The sequence below is a fragment of the Artemia sp. Qi Xiang Cuo genome, chromosome 13, assembly GCF_049724085.1.
Source record: "Artemia sp. Qi Xiang Cuo chromosome 13, ASM4972408v1, whole genome shotgun sequence".
Lineage (NCBI taxonomy): Eukaryota > Metazoa > Arthropoda > Branchiopoda > Anostraca > Artemiidae > Artemia > Artemia sp. Qi Xiang Cuo.
The window spans coordinates 57,656,412-57,678,307 of record NC_142806.1 but is presented as its reverse complement, the minus strand read 5'-3'; the positions used below and the strand labels follow the sequence as shown (position 1 = coordinate 57,678,307).

The following is a 21,896-nucleotide window of genomic DNA, read 5'->3' as shown; positions in this document are numbered from 1 at the left end:
ACGCCACTTTTATTGACGCCACTAAATCGACGCCACTTTTATTGACGCCACTAGGTCGCGTCCATAAACCACATAACGAAATTATTCGAAATTGGCAAGATAATATCTGAAGTTTTAATAAGCCAGCATAAAAGAAAAGATTCCAAATGAGTCTTAATAAAAAAAAAATAGATTGAAAGTTAGCGTAAAAGTAGAGAGGGGGGTGCTACTCCCATTGCCCACCCCTGCTGCCACCTACAACTTTTTTTTACATAATTTATGTCTGTTTGTTGTCAGTGAGAATGAAAAAACAGGAATTTTCTCACATTGATGGTTGTTTCATTGACGGTTCTGTGTGTTGGTCAATTTATTTGATGTTTTTCATCGATGTCAAGAGCAATTTATGTATGTTTTATGTTTTTCGTCAGTGAGAATGAAAAAACAGGAACTTTCTCACATTTATGTCTGTTTTCTTGGATGGTTATGTGTGTGGGTCAATTTATTTGGTGTTTTTCATGGATGTCAACAGCAGTTCATGTCTGTTTTATGGTTTTTGTCAGTGAGATTGAAAAAACAGGAACTTTCTCACTTTGATGGATTATTGAGTCTAATGGGGATAGGTCAATGACCTCTTTCTCCAGGTGTGTTTTTGGCACGCTCGAGGCGAATGTTATGATCCAGAAATAGTATTTGTTGTTTTTGGTACGCTAGGGGAGAATTTTATGATCCAGGAAAGAGTATTTGTTGTTGTTGTTTTGGGCAAGCTCCCAGCGAATGTCAAGGGAGAACACGTGGTTAATCAAAGTGGGACATCTGTGCTGTCAGTCATTAATCAAACTATTTCCAGGAAAAGTTTAATAGTGTCTGACAGATGACGTCAAGTTAATTAATGTCTTTGATGTATTTCCAAAGAGAATGTTTCCGGGGCAAAATTTAGATCACACGTGACAGATGATGTCATGATTGATTGATGACATGAAAGGGGAATTAATTTGTTGTTTCTAAGGGGAATTATTGATTCACGAAAGGGGGATTAATTTGTTGTTTCTAAAGAGAATCGTCTCCGAGCGAATGTTTCGATCTTAGCAATGAAGAGATTGAGTCAAGAAAGGGCTACCAAATAATTTGAAATGTGTCAGCGCAGAGATGCCAAAACAAAAGGAACTCGCTGAAATTACGTTTAGGGATTATTTGGGCGAAACCGTTTTAGCCATTATAGGGAATTGTTTCGGCGAAACAGTTAAAGACATTTTAAAAGATGATTTAAAAGATGATTTTAGAAGAGAATTTGAGGGTAAAACTCTGTGGTCATTATAATACACAAGTTGTATTTTAACAGTGTCGTGAGGTCCTCTACCCCAACCCCAAAGGCTCCTCATACCCCACCCCAACCCCGAAGGAAGCCCCCGGTCCCCAAACGCCCACCGGGCTCCCAAAAGACCACCAGGCTCCCAAAGAGCCCCCCAGACCCCCAAAGGCCCTCACCCGGTCCCCAAAGGTCCACCGGGCTCCCAAAGGACCAATTGGCCCTCAAATGCCCCCCCAGACCCCCAAAGGCCCTCCCCAGACCCCCAAAGGCCCTCTCCGGGCCCCCAAAGGCCCTCCCCCAGCCCCCAAAGGTCCACAGGGCTCCCAAAGGGCCACCCGGCCCTACAGGCCCCCCCCACCCCCAAAGGACCCCCGGCACCCCAAAGACCCCTGAGCCCCCATTTTTTAATACTTTTTTATGGCTTTATTATATCTTTTCAGAACAAGTTATTTTCTTAATGTCCATCCAAAAACCATTTTACAAGTTGAAGTACCCATCCTTTTCACCCACAACTTTACTATACTGATTTTTGAATGCTCCAACACCAAGCAATACTTTTCAAAGGCATTTCAGAAAAAGTTTTTTTCTTAATGTCCCTCCTAAACCCATTTTACAAATTGAAGTACCCATCGTTTACACCCACAACTTTACTTTACAGCTTTTTGAATTCTCCAACACCCAGCAATACTTTTCAAAGGGCAATTAAGAACAAGTTCTTTTCATAATGTCCATCCTAAACCCATTTTACAAGTTGAAGTTCCCATCCTTTTCACCCACAACTTTACTTTACAGCTTTTTGAATGCCCAACACCATGCAAGACTTTTCAAAGGGTATTTCAGAACAAGTTCTTTTCATAGTGACCGTCCTAAACCCATTTTACAAATTGAAGTACCCATCCTTTTCACCCACAACTTAGTTATAGCTAAGAGTTTGAAGTTTTACCTTAGAGACTTAGCTTAGAGTTTTAGTTTGGTTTAGTTTTAGTTACAAGTTTAGAGGGTTTTTTTTTAGCTTAGACTCTTATCTTAGAGTTTTTGTTAGAGTTCTAGTATAGTTTAGTTTTAGTTAAGAGTTTAGATTTTTTAGCTTAGAGTCTTCGCTTAAATTTTTATTTTTGTTTAGTTTAAGTTAAAAGTTTAGAGTTTTTTTTTTTATTATATTATTAGATTAGATTTTTTGTTAGAGTTCTAGTTTAATTTATTTTTATTTAATAGTTTAGATTTTTTAACTTAGAGTCTTAGCTTAGAGTCGTAGCTTAGAGTTTTATTCAGAGTTCTAATTTAGTTTAGTTTAGCTACAGTTCAGAATTTAGAGTTTTAGCTTAGAGTCATAGCTTATAATTTTACTTAAAGTTGTAGTTTGGTTAAGTTTTAGTTAAAAGTTTTGAGTTTTAGCTTAGAGTCTTAGCTTAGAGTTTTTGTTAAAGTTGAAGTTTATTTTAATTTTAGTTAAGAATTTGATGTTTTACCTTTGAGTTTCAGTTAGAGTTCTAGTTTAGTTTACTTTTAGTTAAGAGTTTAGAGTTTTTAGCTTAGAGTCTTAGCTTAAAGTTTTAGTTTGGTTTAGTTTTAGTTAAAAGTTTAGATTTTTTTTTGATTAGAATCTTAGCTTAGATTTTTTGTTAGAGTTCTAGTTTAGTTTAGTTTTAGTTAAGAGTTTAGAGTTTTTAGCTTAGAGTCTTAGCTTAGAGTTTTATTCAGAGTTCTAGTTTAGTTTAGTTTCAGTTCAGAATTTAGAGTTTTAGCTTAGAGTCATAGTTTATAATTTTACTTAAAGTTGCAGTTTGGTTAAGTTTTAGTTAAGAGTTTCGAGTTTTAGCTTAGAGTCTTAGCTTAGAGTTTTTGTTAGAGTTCTAGTTTAGTTTAGTTTTAATTAAGAGTTTTAGAGTTTTACCTTAGAGTCTTAGCATAGAGTTTTAGTTAGAGTTGAAGTTTAGTTTAGTTATAGTTAAGAATTTAGATTTTTAGCTTAGAGTCATAGCTTAGAGTTTTACTTAAAGTTTTAGTTTGGCTAAATTTTAGTTAATAGTTTCGAGGTTTATCTTAGACTATTAGCTTAAAGTTTTTTGTTAGATTTCTAGTTTAGTTTAATATTATTTAAGGTTTTTATGTTTTAACTTTGAGTTTATGTTAGAGTTATATTTTAGTTTATTTTTATTTAATAGTTTTGTGTTTTAACTTAGAGTCTTATATTAGAGTTATAGTTTAGTTTAGTTTTACTTAAGAGTTTAGAGTTTTAGCTTAGAGTCTCAGCTTAGAGCTTTTGTTAGAGTTCTAGTTTATTTTAGTTTTAGTTAAGAGTTTAGTGTTTTTAGCTAGAGTCTTAGCTTAGAGTTTATGTTGAAGTTCTAGTATAGTTTAGTTTTAGTTTAGAGTTTTAGCTTAGAGTCTTAGCTTAGAGTTTTTGTTAGAGTTGAAGTTTAGTTTAGTTTTAGTTAAGATTTATAGTTTTTTTTGTTAGAGTTATAGTTTAGTTTAATTTTAGTTAAGAGTTTGATTTTTTACCTTTGAATTTCAGTTAGAGTTCTAGTTTAGTTTAGTTTTAGCTAAGAGTTTAGAGTTTACCATAGAGTCTTAGCTTAGAGTTTTAGTTAAAGTTCTAGTTTAGTTTAGTTTTAGTTACAGTTCAGAATTTAGAGTTTTAGCTTGGAGTCATAGCTTAGAGTTTTAATTAAAGTTATAGTTTGGTTAAGTTTTAGTTAAGAGTTTAGAGTTTTTAGCTTAGAGTTTTTGTTGAAGTTCTAGTTTAGTTCAGTTTTTGTTAATATTTTAGAGATTTAGCTAAGAGTCTTAGCTTATAGTTTTTGTTAGATTTGAAGTTTAGTTTAGTTTTAGTTAAGAATTTGATTTTTTACATTTTAGTTTAATTTTGAGTTCTATTATATTTTAATTTTAGTTTAGATTTTAAAGTTTTTTAGATTAGAGTCTTATCTTAGAGTTTTAGTTATATTTTTATTTTATTTTATTTTTAGTTAAGATTTTAGAATTTTAGCTTAGAGTCTTAGCTTAGAGTTTTTGTTAGAGTTCTAGTTTATTTTAGTTTTGAGTTCTAGTTTAGTTTACATATATTTAAGAGTTTGGAGTTTTACCTTAGAGACTTAGCATAAAGTTCTAGTTTAGTTTAGTTTTAGTTGAGAGTTTAGAGTTTTTTAGCTTAGAGTCTTAGCTTATAGTTTTTGTTAGAGTTCTAGTTTAGCTTAGTTTTAGTTAATAGTTTGGTTTTTTACCTTAGAGTCTTAGTTTTGAGTTTTATTTAGAGTTATAGTATATTTTAGTTTTAGTTAAGAGTTTATATTTTTTAGATTATATTCTTAGCTTAGAGTTTTTGTTGAAGTTTTAGTTTAGGTTAGTTTTAGTAAATAGTTTAGAGTTTTAGCTTAGAGTCTTCGCTTATAGTTTTTGTTAGAGTTAAAGTTTAGTTTAGTAATAGTTAGGAGTTTAGAGTTTTAGCTTAGAGTATTAGCTTAGAGTTTTTGTTAGAGTAATAGTTTATTTTATATATAGTTAAAAGTTTGGATTTTTAAATTAGAGACTTATCTTAGAGTTTTAGTTTAGTTTTAGTTAAGAGTTTGGTGTTTTTAGCTTATAGTCTTAGATTAGAGTTTTGTTAGAGTTCTATTTTAGTTTAGTTTTAGTTAACAGTTTTGTGTTTTAACTTAGAGTCATAGCCTAGACATTTAGTTAGAGTTCTAGCTTAGTTTAGTTTTAGTTAAGAGTTTTGAGTTTTAGCTTAGAGTCTTAGCTTAGAGTTTTAGTTTAGTTTAGTTATAGTTAAGAGTTTAGAGTTTTTAGCTTAGAGTCTTAGCATAGTTTTTGTCGAATTTCTAGTTTAGTTTAGTTTTAGTTAAGAGTTTAGAGTTTTAGCTTAGAGTCTTAGCTTAGAGTTTTTGTTAAGGTTGAAGTTTAATTTAGTTATAGCTAAGAGTTTAGAGTTTTAGCTTAGAGTCTTAGATTAGAGTTTTTATTAAAGTTGAAGTTTATTTTAGTTATAGTTAAGAGTTTAGAGTTTTAGCTTAGAGTCTTAGCTTATAGTTTTATTTTAGTTTAGTTTTAGTTAAGAGTTTAGTGTTTTTTTAGCATTGAGTCTTAGCTTAGAGTTTTTGTTAGAGTTCTAGTTTAGTTTAGTTATAGTTTAGAGTTTTTATATTAGATTCTTAGCTTAGAGTTTTAGTTTAGTTTAATTTTTTTTAAGAGTTTAGAGTTTTACCATAGAGTCTTATCTTAGGGTTTTTTTAGAGTTCTAGTTTAGTTTAGTTTTAGTTAAGAGTTTAGAGTTTTTAGCTTAGAGTCTTAGTTTAGAGTTTTTTTTTGCAGTTCTAGTTTAGTTTAGAGTTTTAGCTTATACTTAGAGTTTTAATTATAGTTCTAGTTTAGTTTAGTTTTAGTTAAGAGTTTATAGTTTTAGCTTAGAGTGTTAGCTTAGAGTTTTTGTTAGAGTTTTAGTTTAGTTTAGTTTTAGTTAAGAGTTTAGAGTTTAGAGTTTTAGCTTAGAGTCTTTGTTAGAGTACTAGTTAAGTTTAGTTATAGTTAAGAGTTTGAAGTTTTAACTTAGAAACTTAGCTTAGAGTTTTAGTTAATTTTAGTTTTACTTAAGAGTATAGAATTTTATCTTAGAGTCTCAGTTTAGAGTTTTTGTTAGAGTTCTAGTTTAGTTTAGTTTTAGTTAAGAGTTTAGAGTTTTTAGCTTAGAGTATCAGTTTAGTGTTTTTGTTGAAGTTCTAGTTTAGTTTAGTTTTAGTTTGGAGTTTTGGCTTAGACCTGAATTTTAAGTTAGAGTTTTAGTTGAGTTTAGTATTAGTTAAGGGTCTAGATATTTTAGCTAAGAGTCTTTTTTTAATTTTATTTAGATCCCTAGTTTAATTTAGTTTTAGTTAATAGTTTAGAGTTTTGACTTACATTCTTAGATTAGATTTTTACTTATAGTTAAAGTTTAGTTTAGTTAAAGTTGAGAATTTAGATTTTTAGCTTAGAGTCATAGCTTCGAGTTTTACTTAAAGTTATAGCTTGGTTAAGATTTAGTTAAGAGTTTCGAGTTTTAGCTGAGTCTTAGCTTACAGTTTTTGTTAGAGTTCTAGTTTAGCTTAGTTTTACTTATGAGTTTAGAGTTTCACCTTAGAGTCTTAGCTTAGAGTTTTTGTTAGAGTTCTAGTTTAGTTTAACTTTAGTTAAGAATTTGATGTTTCACCTTTGAGTTTCAGTTAGAGTTCTAGTTTAGTTTCCTTTTAGTTAAGAGTTTAGTGTTTTACCTTAGAGTCTTAGCATAGAGTTTTAGTTAGATCTCTAGTTTAGTTTAGTTTTAGTTAAGTGTTTAGAATGTTAGCTTAGAGTCTTAGCTTAGAGTTTTTGTTAGAGTTCTAGTTTAGTTTAATTTTAGTTAAGAATTTGATGTTTTACCTTTGAGTTTCAGTTAGAGTTCTAGTTTAGTTTACTTTTAGTTAAGAGTGTAGTGTTTTACCTTAGAGTCTTAGCTTCGAGTTTTAGTTAGAGTTCTCGTTTAGTTTAGTTTTAGTTAAGAGTTTAGAATTTTAGCTTAGAGTCTTAGCTAAGAGTTTTTGTTAGAGTTCTAGTTTATTTTAGTTTTAGTTAAGAGTTTAGAGTTTTTGGCTTAGAGTCCTTTGCTTAGAATTTTTGTTGAAGTTCTAGTTTAGTTTAGTTTAAGTTAATAGTTTAGAGTTTTAGCTTAGAGTCGTAGCTTAGAGTTTTTGTTAGAGTTCTAGTTTATTTTAGATAAAGTTAAGTATCTGGAGTTTTACCTTCAAGACTTAGCTTAGAGTTTTAGTTAAGTTTAGTTTTAGTTAATAGTTTAGAGTTTTAGCTAAGTCTTAGCTTAGAGTTATAGTTAGAGTTGAGATTTAGTTTAGTTATAGTTAAGAGTTTAGAGTTTTTAGCTTAGAGTCGTAGTTTAGAGTCTTTGTTAGAGTTCTAGTTTAGTTTACTTAAGAGTTTAGAGTTTTATAAAAGAAACATAGCTTAGAGTTTTTGTTGAAGTTTTAGTTTAGTTTAGTTTTAGTTAAAAGTTTAGAGTTTTTTAGATTAGAGTCCTAGCTTAATGTTTTTGTTAGAGTTATAGTTTAGTTTACTTTTAGCTTAGAGTTTGGTGTTTTAACTTAGATTTATAGATGAGAGTTTTAGTGGTAGTTCTAGTTTAGCTTAGTTTTAGTTAAGAGTTTATAATTTTGGCTTAGAGTATTATCTTAGAGTTTTTGTTTGAATTCTAGTTTAGCTTAGTTTTAGTTAAGAGTTTAGAGTTTTTAGCTTAGAGTCTTAGCTTAGAGTTTTTGCTGAAGCTCGAGTTTAGTTTAGTTTTAGTTAAGAGTTTATAGTTTTAGCTTAGAGTCTTAACTTAGAGTTTTTGTTAGAGTTTTATCTTAGTTTAGGTTGAGTTGAGAGTTCTTAATTTGAAATTTATTTATTAGATTATAGTTCTAGTTAGGGTTTAATTTTCGTGTATTTTATTTACAGTTAAAAATTTACAGTTATATATTAGAGTCTGATCTTGGAGTTTTCAATTCGATTTATATTCTATTTTATTTTTAATTAATATTTATATCTTATAGGTTTATCCTAGAATATTAGCTTATAGATTTATTTATAGTTGAAATTTAGTCAAAACTAGCATAACCACAAAATTACACAATATTGCATAGAAATACCAAAACCATAGGTTAGATTAGGTTAGGTTAGGTTAGAGGTTAGGTTTCTCCACGTTTAAGTTAGGTTAGATTAGGTTAGCTTATCATGAGCGCCCATGGTAAGACTCTAAGCTAAAAACTCTAAACTCTTAACTAAACATAAACTAAACTAGAACTCTAATTAAAACTCTAAGTCTAAGCTAAAACTCTAAACTAAAACTAAACTAAACTAGAACTTCAACAAAAACTCTAAACTAAGACTCTAAGCTAAAGACACTAAACTCTTAACTAAAACTAAACTAAACTAGAGCTCTAACAAAAACTCTAAGCTGAGACTCTAAGCTAAAATTCTATACTCTTAAGTAAAACTAAACTTAACTAAAACTCTAAGCTAAGTCTTTAAGGTAAAACTTCAAACTCTTAACTATAAATAAACTTAAATATGAATCTAACATATACTCTAATCCAAGTATATATGCTAAAACTCTAAACTCTTGACTAAAACTAAACTAGACTATAACTCTTAAAAAAACACTGAAATAACACCCTAAGATAGAACACTAAACTCTCGAATAAAAATAAACTTAACTAGAAGTCTAATTAAAACTATAAATCTAATCTAAAACTCTAAATTAAACTATAACTTCAAAAAAAAACTCTAAAATAAGACTCTAAGCTAAAAACTCAAAACTCTTAACTAAAACTAAACTAAACTAAAACTCTAAAAAAACCCTAGCATAAGACTCTGTGATAAAACTCTAAACTCTTAAAAAAATTAAACTAAACTAAAACTCTAAACTAAGAATATAAGCTAAAAACTCTAAACTATAACTAAACTAAACTATAAATCTAACAAAAACTCTAATCTAATAATATAATATAAAAAACTATAAAATATTAAAAAAAACTAAAATAAACAAAAACTATCATATAATACTATAAGATAAAACTCTAAACTATTAAATATTACTAAACTAAACTTCAACCTTAACAAAAACTCTAAGCTAATACTCTAAGCTAAAACTCTAAACTATTAAATATTACTAAACTAAACTTCAACTTTAACAAAAACTCTAATCTAAGAGTCTAAGATAAAACTCTAAACTCTTAACAATTACTATAATAAACAAGATCTTCGACAAATACTATGTTAAAACTCAAAGATAAAAAACTCCAAAATCTTAATTAAAACTAAACTAAACTAAAACTCTAAGCTAAGTCTCTAAGGCAAAATTCTAAACTCATAACTAAAACTAAACTAAACTAGAACTCTAACTAAATGTCTAAGCTATGACTCTAAGGTAAAACACCAAACTCTTAACTAAAACTAAACTAAACTAGAACTCTAACAAAAACTCTAATCTAAGACTCTAAGCTAAAAACACCAAACTCTTAACTAAAACTAAACTAAACTAAAACTCTAAGCTAAGTCTCTAAGGTAAAACTCCAAACTTTTAACTATATCTAAACTAAACTAGGAATCTAACAAAAACTCTAGGCTAAGACTCTAAGGTAAAAATCTAAACTCCTAACTAATACTAAACTAAACTTCAACTCTAATAAAAACTATAAGCTAAGACTCTAAGCTAAAACTCTAAAATATTAACTAAAACTAAACTAAACTAAAACTTAAACAAAAACTATAAGCTAAGACTCTAAGCTAAAAACACTAAACTCTTAACTAAAACTAAAATAAACTATAACTCTAACAAAAACTATAAGCTAAGACTCTAAGCTAAAAAACTCTAAACTCTTAACTAAAACTAAAATAAACGAGAACTCTAACTAAAACTCTAAACTAAGACTCTTAGTTAAAACACAAAACTCTTAACTACAACTACGCTAAACTAGAACTCTAACAAAAACTCTAAGCTAAGACTCTAAGCTAAAAAACTCTAAACTCTTAACTAAAACTAAACTAAACTAAAACTCTATGCTAAGTCTCTAAGGTAAAACTCCAAACTCTTAACTATATGTAAACTAAACTGGAACTCAAAAGTAAAATAAACTAGAACTCTAACAAAAACTCTAAGCTAAGACTCTAAGCTAAAATTCTAAATTCTGAACTAAAACTAAACTAAACTAGAACTCCAACTAAAAGTCTAAGATAATACTCTAAGCTAAAGAACTGTAAACTCTAAACTAAAAGTAAACTAGACTAGAACTCTAACTGAAAATAAAAGGTAAAACATCAAATTCTTAAATAAAATTAAACTAAACTTCAACTCTAACAAAAACTCTAAGCTAAGACTCTAAGCTAAAACTCTAAAATATTAACTAAAACTAAACTAAACTAGAACTTCAACAATAACTCTAAGCTAAAAACTCTAAACTCTTAACTAAAACTTAACCAAACTATAACTTTAAGTAAAACTCTAAGCTATGACTCTAAGCTAAAAGTCTAAATTCTGAACTGTAACTAAAACTAAACTAAACTAGAACTCTAACTATAACTCTAAGCTAAGACTCTATGGTAAACTCTAAACTCTTAGCTAAAACTAAACTAAACTAGAACTCTAACTGAAACTCAAAGGTAAAAAATCAAACTCTTAACTAAAATTAAACTAAACCAGAACTCTAAAAAAAAAAAAATCTAAGCTCTTAACTAAAAATAAACTTAACTTCAATTCTAACAAAAACTCTATGCTAAGACTCTATGCTAAAACTATAAAATAAAACAAAAATATACTATAACTCTAAAATAAACTCTAAGCTAAGACTCTAAGCTAAAAACACTAAACTCTTAACTAAAACTAAAATAAACTAGAAATCTAACAAAAACTCTAAGCCGAGACTCTAAGCTAAAACTCTAAACTCTTAAGTAAAACTAAACTAAACTAGAACTCTAAGCTAAGACTCTAAGGTAAAACACAAAACTCTTAAATAAAAATAAAATAAACTATAAATCTAACTTAAAATAAAAGGTAAAAAATAAAACTATTAACTAAAAATAAAATAAAATATAACTCTAAAAAAAAACTCTAAGCTAAGACTCTAAGCTAAAACTCGAAACTCTTAACTAAAACTTAGTAAAACTAAAACTTTAATTAAAACTCTAGGCTATGACTCTAAGCTAAAACTCTAAATTCTTAACTGTAACTATACTAAACTTCAACTCTAACTAAAATTATAAGCTAAGAGTCTAAGGTAAAACTCTAAACTCTTAACTAAAGTAGAACTATAACTCTAACAAAACTCTGAGATTAGACTCTAAGCTAAAACTCGAAACTCTTAAATAAAACTTAACCAAACTAAAACTTTAAGTAAAATTATAAGCTATGACTCTAAGCTAAAACTCTAAATTCTGAACTGTAACTAAACTAAACTAAACTAGAACTCTGAATAAAACCCTAAGCTAAGACTCTAAGCTAAAAACTCTAAACTCTTAACTAAAACTAAACTAAACTAGAACTCTAAAAAAAACTCTAAGCTAAGACTCTAAGCAAAAAAAAATCTAAACTTTTAACTAAAACTAAACCAAACTAAAACTTTAAGCTAAGACTCTAAGCTAAAAACTCTAAACTCTTAACTAAAAGTAAACTAAACTAGAACTCTAACTGAAACTCAAAGGTAAAACATCAAATTCTTAACTAAAATTAAAATAAACTTCAACTTTAACAAAAACTCTAAGCTAAGACTCTAAGCTAAAACTCAAAACTGTTAACTAAAACTTAACCAAGCTACAACTTTAAGTAAAATTATAAGCTATGACTCTTAGCTAAAACTCTAAATTCTAAACTGTAGATAAACTAAACTAAATTAGAACTCTGAATAAAACTCTAAGCTACGACTCTAAGCTAAAAACTCTAAACTCTAAACTAAAACTAAACTAAACTAGAACTCTAACAAAAACTCTAAGCTAAGACTCTAAGCTAAAAAAACCTCTAAACTTTTAACTAAAACTAAACCAAACTAAAACTTTAAGCTAAGACTCTAAGCTAAAAACTCTAAACTCTTAACTAAAACTAAACTAAACTAGAACTCTAACAAAAACTCTAAGCTAAGAGTCTAACCTAAAAGAAACCCTCTAAACTTTTAACTAAAACTAAACCAAACTAAAACTCTAGGCTAAGTCTCTAAGGTAAAACTTCAAACTCTTACCTATATCTAAGTTGTGGGTGAAAAGGATGGGTACTTCAATTTGTAAAATGGGTTTAGGACGGTCACCAAGAAAAGAACTTGTTCTGAAATGCCTTTTGAAAAGTATTGCTTGGTGTTGGGCATTCAAAAAGCTGTAAAGTAAAGTTGTGGGTGAAAAGGATGGGAACTTCCACTTGTAAAATGGGTTTAGGATGGACATTATGAAAAGAACTTGTTCTGAAATGCCCTTTGAAAAGCATTGCTTGGTGTCGGAGCATTCAAAAAGCTGTAAAGTAAAGTTGTGGGTGTAAGGGATGGGTGCTTAAATTTGTAAAATGGGTTTAGGAGGGATATTAAGAAAAGAACTTGTTCTGAAATGCCATTGAAAAGTATTGCTTGGTGTTGGAGCATTCAAAAATCAGTATAGTAAAGTTGTGGGTGAAAAGGATGGGTACTTAAACTTGTAAAATGGGTTTAGTATGGACATTAAGAAAATAACTTGTTCTGAAAAGATATAATAAAGCCATAAAAAAGTATTAAAAAATGGGGGCTCAGGGGTCTTTGGGGGGCCGGGGGTCCTTTGGGGGTCTGGGGGGGCCCTTTTGGGCCGGGTGGCCCTTTGGTAGCCCTCTGGACCTTTGGGGGCTGGGGGAGGGCCTTTGGGGGCCCGGAGAGGGCCTTTGGGGGTCTTGGGAGGGCCTTTGGGGGTCTGGGGGCACTTGAGGGCCGATTGGTCCTTTGGGAGCCCGGTGGACCCTTGGGGACCGGGTGAGGGCCTTTGGGGGTCCGGGGGGCCCTTTGGGAGCCTGGTGGTCTTTTGGGAGCCCGGTGGGCCTTTGGGGACCGGGGGGCTTCCTTCGGGGTTGGGGTGGGGTATGAGGAGCCTTTGGGGTTGGGGTAGAGGACCTCACGACACTGTTAAAATACAACTTGTGTATTATAATGACCACAGAGTTTTACCCTCAAATTCTCTTCTAAAATCATCTTTTAAATCATCTTTTAAAATGTCTCTAACTGTTTCGCCGAAATAAATTCCTAAAATCGCTAAAATGGTATTGCCCAAATAATCCCTAAACGTAATTTCAGCGAGTTCCTTTTGTTTTGGCATCTCTGCGCTGACACATTTCAAATTATTTGGTAGCCCTTTCGTGAATCAATCTCTTCATTGCTAAGATCGAAACATTCGCTCGGAGACGATTCTCTTTAGAAACAACAAATTAATCCCCCTTTCGTGAATCAATAATTCCCCTTAGAAACAACAAATTAATTCCCCTTTCATGTCATCAATCAATCATGACATCATCTGTCACGTGTGATCTAAATTTTGCCCCGGAAATATTCTCTTTAGAAATAGATCAAAGACCTTAATTAACTTCACGTCAACTGTCAGACACTCTTAAACTTTGTCCGGACACAGTTTGAATAATAACTGACAACACCGCTGCCTCACTTTGATTAACCAAATGATCTTCCTTGACATTCGCTGGGAGCTTGCCCAAAACAACAACAACAAATACTCTTTCCTGGATCATAAAATTCTCCCCTAGCGTACCAAAAACAACAAATACTATTTCTGGATCATAACATTCGCCTCGAGCGTGCCAAAAACACACCTGGAGAAAGAGGTCATTGACCTGTCCCCATTAGACTCAATAACCCATCAAAGTGAGAAAGTTCCTGTTTTTCCGTTCTCACTGACAAAAACCATAAAACAGACATGAACTGCTGTTGACATCCATGAAAAACATCAAATAAATTGACCCACACACATAACCATCCAAGAAAACTGACATAAATCTGAGAAAGTTCCTGTTTTTTCATTCTCACTTACAAAAACCATAAAACATACATAAATTGATGTTGACATCCATGAAAAACATCAAATAAATTGACCAACACACATAACCGTCCATGAAACAACCATCAATGTGAGAAAATTCCTGTTTTTTCATTCTCACTGACAACAAACAGACATAAATTATGTAAAAAAAGTTGTAGGTGGAAGCAGGGGTGGGCAATGGGAGTAGCACCCCCCTCTCTACTCGTAAAGTCAACCAATTGAATAAAAATGGCCATTTTTATATTTAAAGCACTACTCTTGTATAACCTTTTTGCTGACTCACTTCTATTTTAACTGACTTGGCTACTTATGTAGTCAAGTATCCTCATTTAGTAACAGATCGTTCAGTTGATATGATTAGATTTTTGGGCTCAGAACGTATAATATCATCTTGTTCATTAAGGAACAGAGAACTCTTTCAAGGAATAGCTAACTTTTAGACACAACCAGAAAACATACATGGTTTTATGTTGTATTGGCTTCAGGTGGCTTTATGTTGCAAATATTTTTCAGTAGTATCCGCAGTATTTGCAAGGTTTATTACATTACCTTTCAAGAACAAGCTAGAAATCCAAGCTTTGGTGCTTCTGTTAGGTTATGATAATGTTGAATTCGGCCTTTTGTTGTGGATACAAGGAAAGGTTCAAAATTTTCCTTCGTTTTGTGTATAAATTTGTGCATAAAAGTGTCAATTTGAGAATTATTTACATATAGCCCACATATAGCATATTACATATAGCATGATGTTACATATAACTATCCCGTATAATACTTAAATTGTCACTGAATGATGCATATTTGTTAATTTTCATCCTTGTAATGTATTCACTAGGAATTTCCAAATGTTTCTTTACAAGACATTACCCTTCCATTTATAAATGAAATTAGAGCATATAAGCAGAAAAAACTGGTAAAACTCTTATACAAGATTGTGAATAAACCAAAATTGCAGTTAGAATCAAATTCTTTTATCAAACAGTTCATGGTAACGAGGTGTAAGTAGGGAGCGATGAGGCTCAATAGTAACCGAAACTAAAAAAAAACAGAATTTTGATATTAATATATTCAAAAAAGGAAGGAAACAACCCCTAAATACCAAAAAATCTTAATGAAAATCACACCATGAAATTTAACGTATCTGAGAACCCCATTATAGGAGTTTCAAGCTCCCATCTACAAAAATGTGGAATTTTGTATTTTTTGCCAGAAGAAAGATCCCGGATGCGTGTTTATTTGTTGTTTTTTCCCATGGGTGATCGCATCGAACCAATAGTCTTAGAATACCAAGAAATGGCTTATTCTAATGGAAATTAAAAGTTTCAGTGCCCTTTTCAAGTGACCAAAAAGATCGGAAGGCAATTAGCACCCCTCCCATCCCCCTTTTTTCCTCAATGTCATCCGATCAAAATTTGGAGATAGCCATTTTGTTCGGCATACTTGAAAAGCCCAGTAACTATGCCCTTGGGGATAACATGACCCCCCTCAACCCCTGGGAAAACGTTTTTAAGTCATGAAATTTGTCCATTGTTTGCGTAAGTAGTACAGTCATGCGGCTTCCGATCGCCTTGGTAGGGAGTGTAATATTCACGAAAATGGTCTTACCACCCCCTCTAAGTCGTGTTGCTTCCGATCGTCTTGATAGGGGGTGTGACTGGATTGGTTTGAGTATCCCCTCTAAGTTTCTAACAGAAATTCTAAGTTTCTAAACAAGTTTTCTAAGTAAATTTAGGGGTTTTTTTAGTTATGTTTGCATGGATACAAGAAAGGGATAGGGAGATTTAAATCTATTAATACGGTCTTCATATGAAACCCAAAACAAACAGAAAATAAAATAAACAACAGAGTCAAGCTCAAAACGAGCAGAAATTAATATGAGTAGGGTTCTAAACCCCGAGCCTTCTAAAAGCCAGAATATAATTTGTAATTTACTGAATAAAATCTTTTAAATGTTTTCATTATTATAAATCTAAAAAATCAATAATTAATTAAGATTTTAAGGAATAAATATCACCATACGTATATTAAACAGACAATGCACATTTTTTCAGTAAATTCATTTGAATTTTTTTCAGTAAAGAACAAATTATATTCTGGCTTCTCGAAAGCATAAGGTTTGTTTTTAATTAATTACTATAAATGCTGACTCTTTGGAACCAACACCTGAACTATCAAACCTGATAAGATGTGAAAATAGACAACCTGGAAAATCAATTGCGACATTACCAATACGGAAAGTTAAATCAAAGGCCATTACTAAATTGTCTGAAGTAATCAAAGTTCAAAAACGTGTTAAAAATGAAGAGCAAAGACCAGAGCGGTTAGAAAATATGCAAAACGACAATTAGAGCGTGTCAAAAATAAAAATGAAGAGCAAAGACACACGCGGTTAGAAGACATGTGACACCGAGCATGTGGGCGAGTCAAAAATGAAAATGAAGAACAAAAACACACGCACGTTAGAAGAAAAGCGGCGGCTTGTCAAAAATGAAAATGAAGAGAAAAGAAATACTCAGTTAGAAGACATGCGATACCGAGCATATTAGCTAATCAAAAATAAAAATGAAGAGCAAACACACAAGCGGTTAGAAAAACAGCTTCGGCGTGTCAAAAATGAAAATGAAGAGCAAAGCCACACGCGCTTAGAAGACATGCGACACCAAACATGTGAGCGAGTCAATGAAAATCAACCTGGACCGCGAGAATCGAAACGTGTTAAAATAGAAAATGATAGCAGTGATGATTGGGTCTGGGATTTTGACATGAATAAGGTCATCAATACCTACGGTACCTGTGTTAAAAAAACATAGATTCGGAAATGCGTATTTCATAATGACGAAAAACAAGCCGAGATAAATGAACCAAACAAATTGAAAATGATAGCGATGATGATTGGGCTTCGGATTTTGACATGGATAAGGTCAGCAATGCATACCGTACATTTGAAAATAAAAAAACCTGGACTAGATAAACCGATGGAAGAAAAAGAAGGTTTTGTCCCACCACCTGAACAATTGAAAAAAAACAAGGGTTAGACGATATGTCTCTCATTATGACATCAAAACCTGCATTAATTCAAAAACGTTCAGAAATTAAACAAAAAAAAAACAAGTTTTTTAACTGAAAGTAAGAAGCGACATTAAAACTTAAAACGAACAGAATTTATTTCGTATATGAAAGGGGTCTGTCCCCTCCTCAACGCCTTGCTCTTTACGCTCTTTAAGTTATTTATTGTTTTAAAAATAGAGTTGTGAGAAAGAGTCAAACTTTAACGTAAAGAGGAGGGGACAGCTCCTTTTATAGCCTATATGGAAATTAATTCTATTTGTTTTAAGTTTTAATGTCGCTCCTTACTTTCAGCTTAAAAAGCTTGTTTTTTTATTTAATTTCTGAAGGTTTTTGAATTAATACAGATTTTGATTTTGGCTCACCGTACATGAATAATTTAAATTAAATTTTGAATTGGAAATCAAGTATTTTGCAGTAGGTATCAAGACATGGCTAATCAGATTCAGCGCAATCGCGCTGCCTAAGTAAAAAACGATGTTGGCACAATGCATTATTTTTTTTTGGGGGGGGGGGATTAGACCAAGGTACTCCGTATCGAAGGAATGGTCGTAGAAACTTCGGAAAGGGCTCATTCGATTGGAAACTGGAGTGACTAGTGCCCTTTTTAATAGTCGAAAGTGATTCTAAGGCTACTAACACTTCGTCCACGTCCACCATTTCCTCAAACACATCCAATGAAAATTTTGAGATAGCCATTTTGTTCAGAGTAGTTGATTTCCAGATAGAGATTATGTTTTTGAGGAGGACACTCCCCCACAGCCCTCAGAGAAAGGGTTATAAGTTATACCCTGGGGGCATATTAGGTTTTTTATAGAAAGCGTTGTCGTAAAAACTTAAAAAAAGACCTATTCGATTGGTAATTCCAAGGGCTAGTGCCCTTTTTAATAGTCGAAAGGGATTGGAGGGCAACTAACCCCCCTCTCACGCCGTTTTTTCCCCAAACACATCCAATCAAAATTTTGAGAAAGCCATTTTGTTCAACGTAGTTAAACGTTCGGAAAATTCGGTCTTTGAGGATGACACCCCCCCCCCCCACAACCCTCAGGGCAAGGGTTATAAGTTATGCCCTAAGGGGCTTAAATGGTTTTCATAGAAATTGTTGTTGTAGAAACTTCCAAAGGGACTAATTTAATTGGACATTGAAATGGATAGTGGCCTTGTTAATAGTCGAAAGCGATTTGAGGGTAACTAACACCCCTTCCACGCCCACCATTTATCCAAACATATCCAAACAAAATCTTGAGATAGCCATTTTGTTCAACGTAGTTGAAAGTTCCGAAAGTTCTGGAAATTAGGTCTTTGAGGATGATAACCCCTTCAGAGACCTCAGGGCAAGGGTTATAAGTTATACCCTGGGGGCATATAAGGTTTTTATTGAAAGCTTTGTCGTAAAACTTGAAAAATAGCGTATTCCACTGGAAATTCAAAGGGCTAGTGGCCTCTTTATGGTAATCGAAAGTGATTGGAGAGCTACTAACCCCCCTCTCACGCCCACCATTTTCCCAAACACATACAATCAGAATTTTGAGATGGTCATTTTTTCAACGTAGTTTAAAGTTCTGGAAATTATGTCTTTGAGGATGACAAACCCCCCACAGTCCTCAGGGCAATGGCTGTAAGCTATACCCTGAGGGCGTATAAGGTTTTTATACAAAGTGTTGTCGTAGAAACTTCAAAAAGAGCTCATTCGATTGAAAATTGATAGGGCTAGTGCCCTTTTTAAAAGTTGAAAATAATTGGAGGGCAACTAACCCCCCTCTCACGCCCACCATTTCCCCAAACACATTCAATAGAAATTTTGAGATATTCAATTTGTTCAACGTAGTTAATAGTTCTGGAGATGAGGTCTTTTAGGACGACAACCCCGTCAGAGTCCTCGGTTCAAGGGTTGTACGTTATACCCTGGGAGCTTTTTATAGGAAATTTTTTTGTAGAAACTTACAAAAGAACTCTTTTGATTTGAAATTGAAAGGGCTAGTGCCCTTTTTAATAGTCGAAAGTGAATGGAGAGCAACTTACCCCCTCTCACGCCCACCATTTCTCCAAACACATTAAATTAAAATTTTGAGATAGCCATTTTCTTCAACTTAGTTGAAAGTTCTCGAAATTATGATTTTGAGGATGACAAACCCCCCAAACCTCTCACGGCAAGGGTTACAAGCTATGCCCTAGGGGGACTACGGTTTTTATAGAAAGTATTTTCGTAGAGCCTTCAAAAATAACTCATTTCATTGGAAACTGAAAGGGCTAGTGCCCTTTTTAATAGTCGAAAATGATTGGAGGCCAACTAGCACCCCTCTCAAGCTCACCATTTCCTCAAACACATCCTATTAAATTTTTAAGATAGCCATTTTGTTGAACGTAGTAGAAAGTTCTGAAAATTAGGTATTTGAGGACGACACTCCCCCCAGATCCCTTAGTGCTAAGATTGAGAGTTATGTCCTGGGGAAACATATGGTTCTTTATAGAAATTGTTGTCGCAAACACTTCAAAAAGTGCTCATTCAAATCGAAATTGAAAAGGCTAGTGCCCTTTTTAATAGGCTAGTCGAACTGATTGGAGGGCAACTAATTTCCCTCTCATGCCCACCATTTCCCCAAACATATCCAATTAAAATTTGGGATAGCCATTTTTTTTTCAACGTAATTGAAAGTTCTGAATATTACGTCTTTGAGGATGATCACCCCTCCCTCCTCCCGCCTTCCACACCCCTCAGAGCAAGGGTTGTAATTTATGCCCTGGGGGCATATAAGGTTTTTATAGAGCGTTGTAATAGAAACATCGAAGGGCTAGTGCCCTTTTTAATAGTCAAAAGTGATTGGAGAAAAACTAACATCCCTCCCATACCCACCATTTCCCCAAAAACATCCAGTAAAAATTTTTAGATAGCCATTTTGTTCAACGTATTTGAAAAGATCTGGAAATTATGTTATTGAGGATGATACTCCCCCACAGCCCTCAGCGCAAAGGTTGTAAGTTATCCCCCCACAGCCCTCAGGACAAGAGTTGTAGGTTACGCCTTGGGGCATATAAGGTTTTTATAGAAAACGTTGTCGTAGAATCTTCAAAAAGAGCTCATTCCATTGGAAATTGAAATGACTAGTGGCTTTTTTAATAGTCGAAAGTAATTGGAGGGCAACTAATACCCCTCTCACGCCTACCATTTCCCCAAAAACATCAAATAAAAATTTTGAGATAGCCATTTTGTTAAACGTAGTTGAAAAGTCCGGAAATTATGTCTTTGAGGATGAAATTCCCCAATAACTTATGCCTTGGCTCATACGAGGTGTTTTTAGAAAGCGTTAACGTAGAAACTTCAAAAAGGGCTCATTCGATTGAAAATTGAAAGCGCTAGTGCTCTATTTAATAGTCGGAACTGATTGGAGAGTAACTAACTCCCCTCTCAGGCTTACCATTTCCCCAAACACATCCAATCGAAATTTTGAGATTGACATTTTGTTCAACGTAGTTGAATGTTCCGGAAATTAGGTCTTTGCCAGAGTTGTCGTAGAAACTTCAAAAAAGACTCATTCAATTTGGAATTGAGAGGGTTAGTGCCCTTAGTAATAGTCAAAATCGATCGGAGGGCGAATGCCTCCCCCCCCCATACACCTCATTTCCCCAAACACTTCCAATAAACATTTTGATATAGTAATTTTGTTGAACGTAGTTAAAGGGTCCAGAAATCATGTTTTTCAGTATGACAACCCCCCACAGCCCTTAGGGCTAAGGTTGTAAGTTATGCCCCGGGGGTATATAATGTTATATAGAAAGCATTGTCGTAAAAACTTCAAAAAGGGCTCTTTCGATTGAAAATTGAGGGCTAATGTCCTTTTTAATAGTATAAAGTAATCAGAGGGACAATCACCCCCCCCCCCCCAACGCCCATCATTTCCCCAAACATTTCCGATCAACATTTTGATATAGCTATTTCGATTGGAAATTGAGAGGACTAGTGCCTTTTTTTTAGTCAAAAGTGGTCAGAGGGCAAATGTCTCCCTCCACGCCTATCATTTCCCCAAACACTTCCAATCAAAATTTTTATATAGCCATTTTGTTAAGCCTATCAGAAAGGTCTGGAAATTATGTCTTTGAGGATAAGAAATCTCCCCAGCCCTCAGGGCAAGGTTGTAAGTTGTGCCCTGGGGACATATAGGGTTTTTATAGAAAGTGTGGTCATATAATTTTCAAAGGGGGCTCATTGGATCGATGATAAGACGCTCTACTGCTCTTTTTAAGAGTCAAAGTGAACAGAGGGCAGCTACCCTCTCACCTATACACACACGTCATATTGTCCTAAAATACGTCTAACAGGAACTTTGAGATGTTCTTGGGAGCCATTCTATTCAAAATAGTCTAAATATAATATAACACGGCTTTTGGGGTTGAAACAAACCCCAGAGATTAAGGGCAGGGGTTTTAAGTTATGCCCAGGGGGTATTAAAGGTTTTTATGGAAGGGATGGTTCTTTAACCTCGTAAGAGGCTCAGTCTTTCTCCCTGAAAAAGACTATGTCAGAGGCAAAGCTATAGCGTTGCCTATAGTAAAGGCCATAGGGCTCCAATGCTTTATTATTTTTTTTTCCCAGAGGCACTTCATACGGAAGGGGTCGTCATAAATCTTCAAAGTGGGATCATTCGATAGGAAATTGGGAGTTCTAGTGCCCTTTTTAAGGGTCAAAAGTGATTGGAAGGCAACAAACACCCCTTCCACGCCTACCATTTCCCCAAACACATCCAATAAAAATTTTGTGATAGTCATTTTGTTCTACGTAGTTGATTTCCAGATAGAAATTATGTTTTTGAGGAGAACACTCCCCCACAGCCCTCAGGGCAAGTGTCGCAAGTTATGCCCTGGGGGCATATAAGCTTTTTATAGAAAGCTTTATCGTAGAAACTTCAAATGAGCTCATTCGATTGGAAATTTAAAGGGCTAGTGCCGTTTTTAATAGTCGAAAGTGATTGGAGGGCAACTAACCCCCCTCTCACGC

The 21,896-nt window shown here is 33.0% G+C and overlaps 1 protein-coding gene across 1 annotated transcript in view; it reads right to left on the bottom strand.

The window, feature by feature from the left end:
* The window catches only part of LOC148945465 (dynein axonemal heavy chain 5-like), a 137,597-nt gene that overhangs the window by 75,085 nt on the left and 40,616 nt on the right, over window positions 1–21,896 (bottom strand). The gene's annotated exons all lie outside the window — the stretch shown is intronic.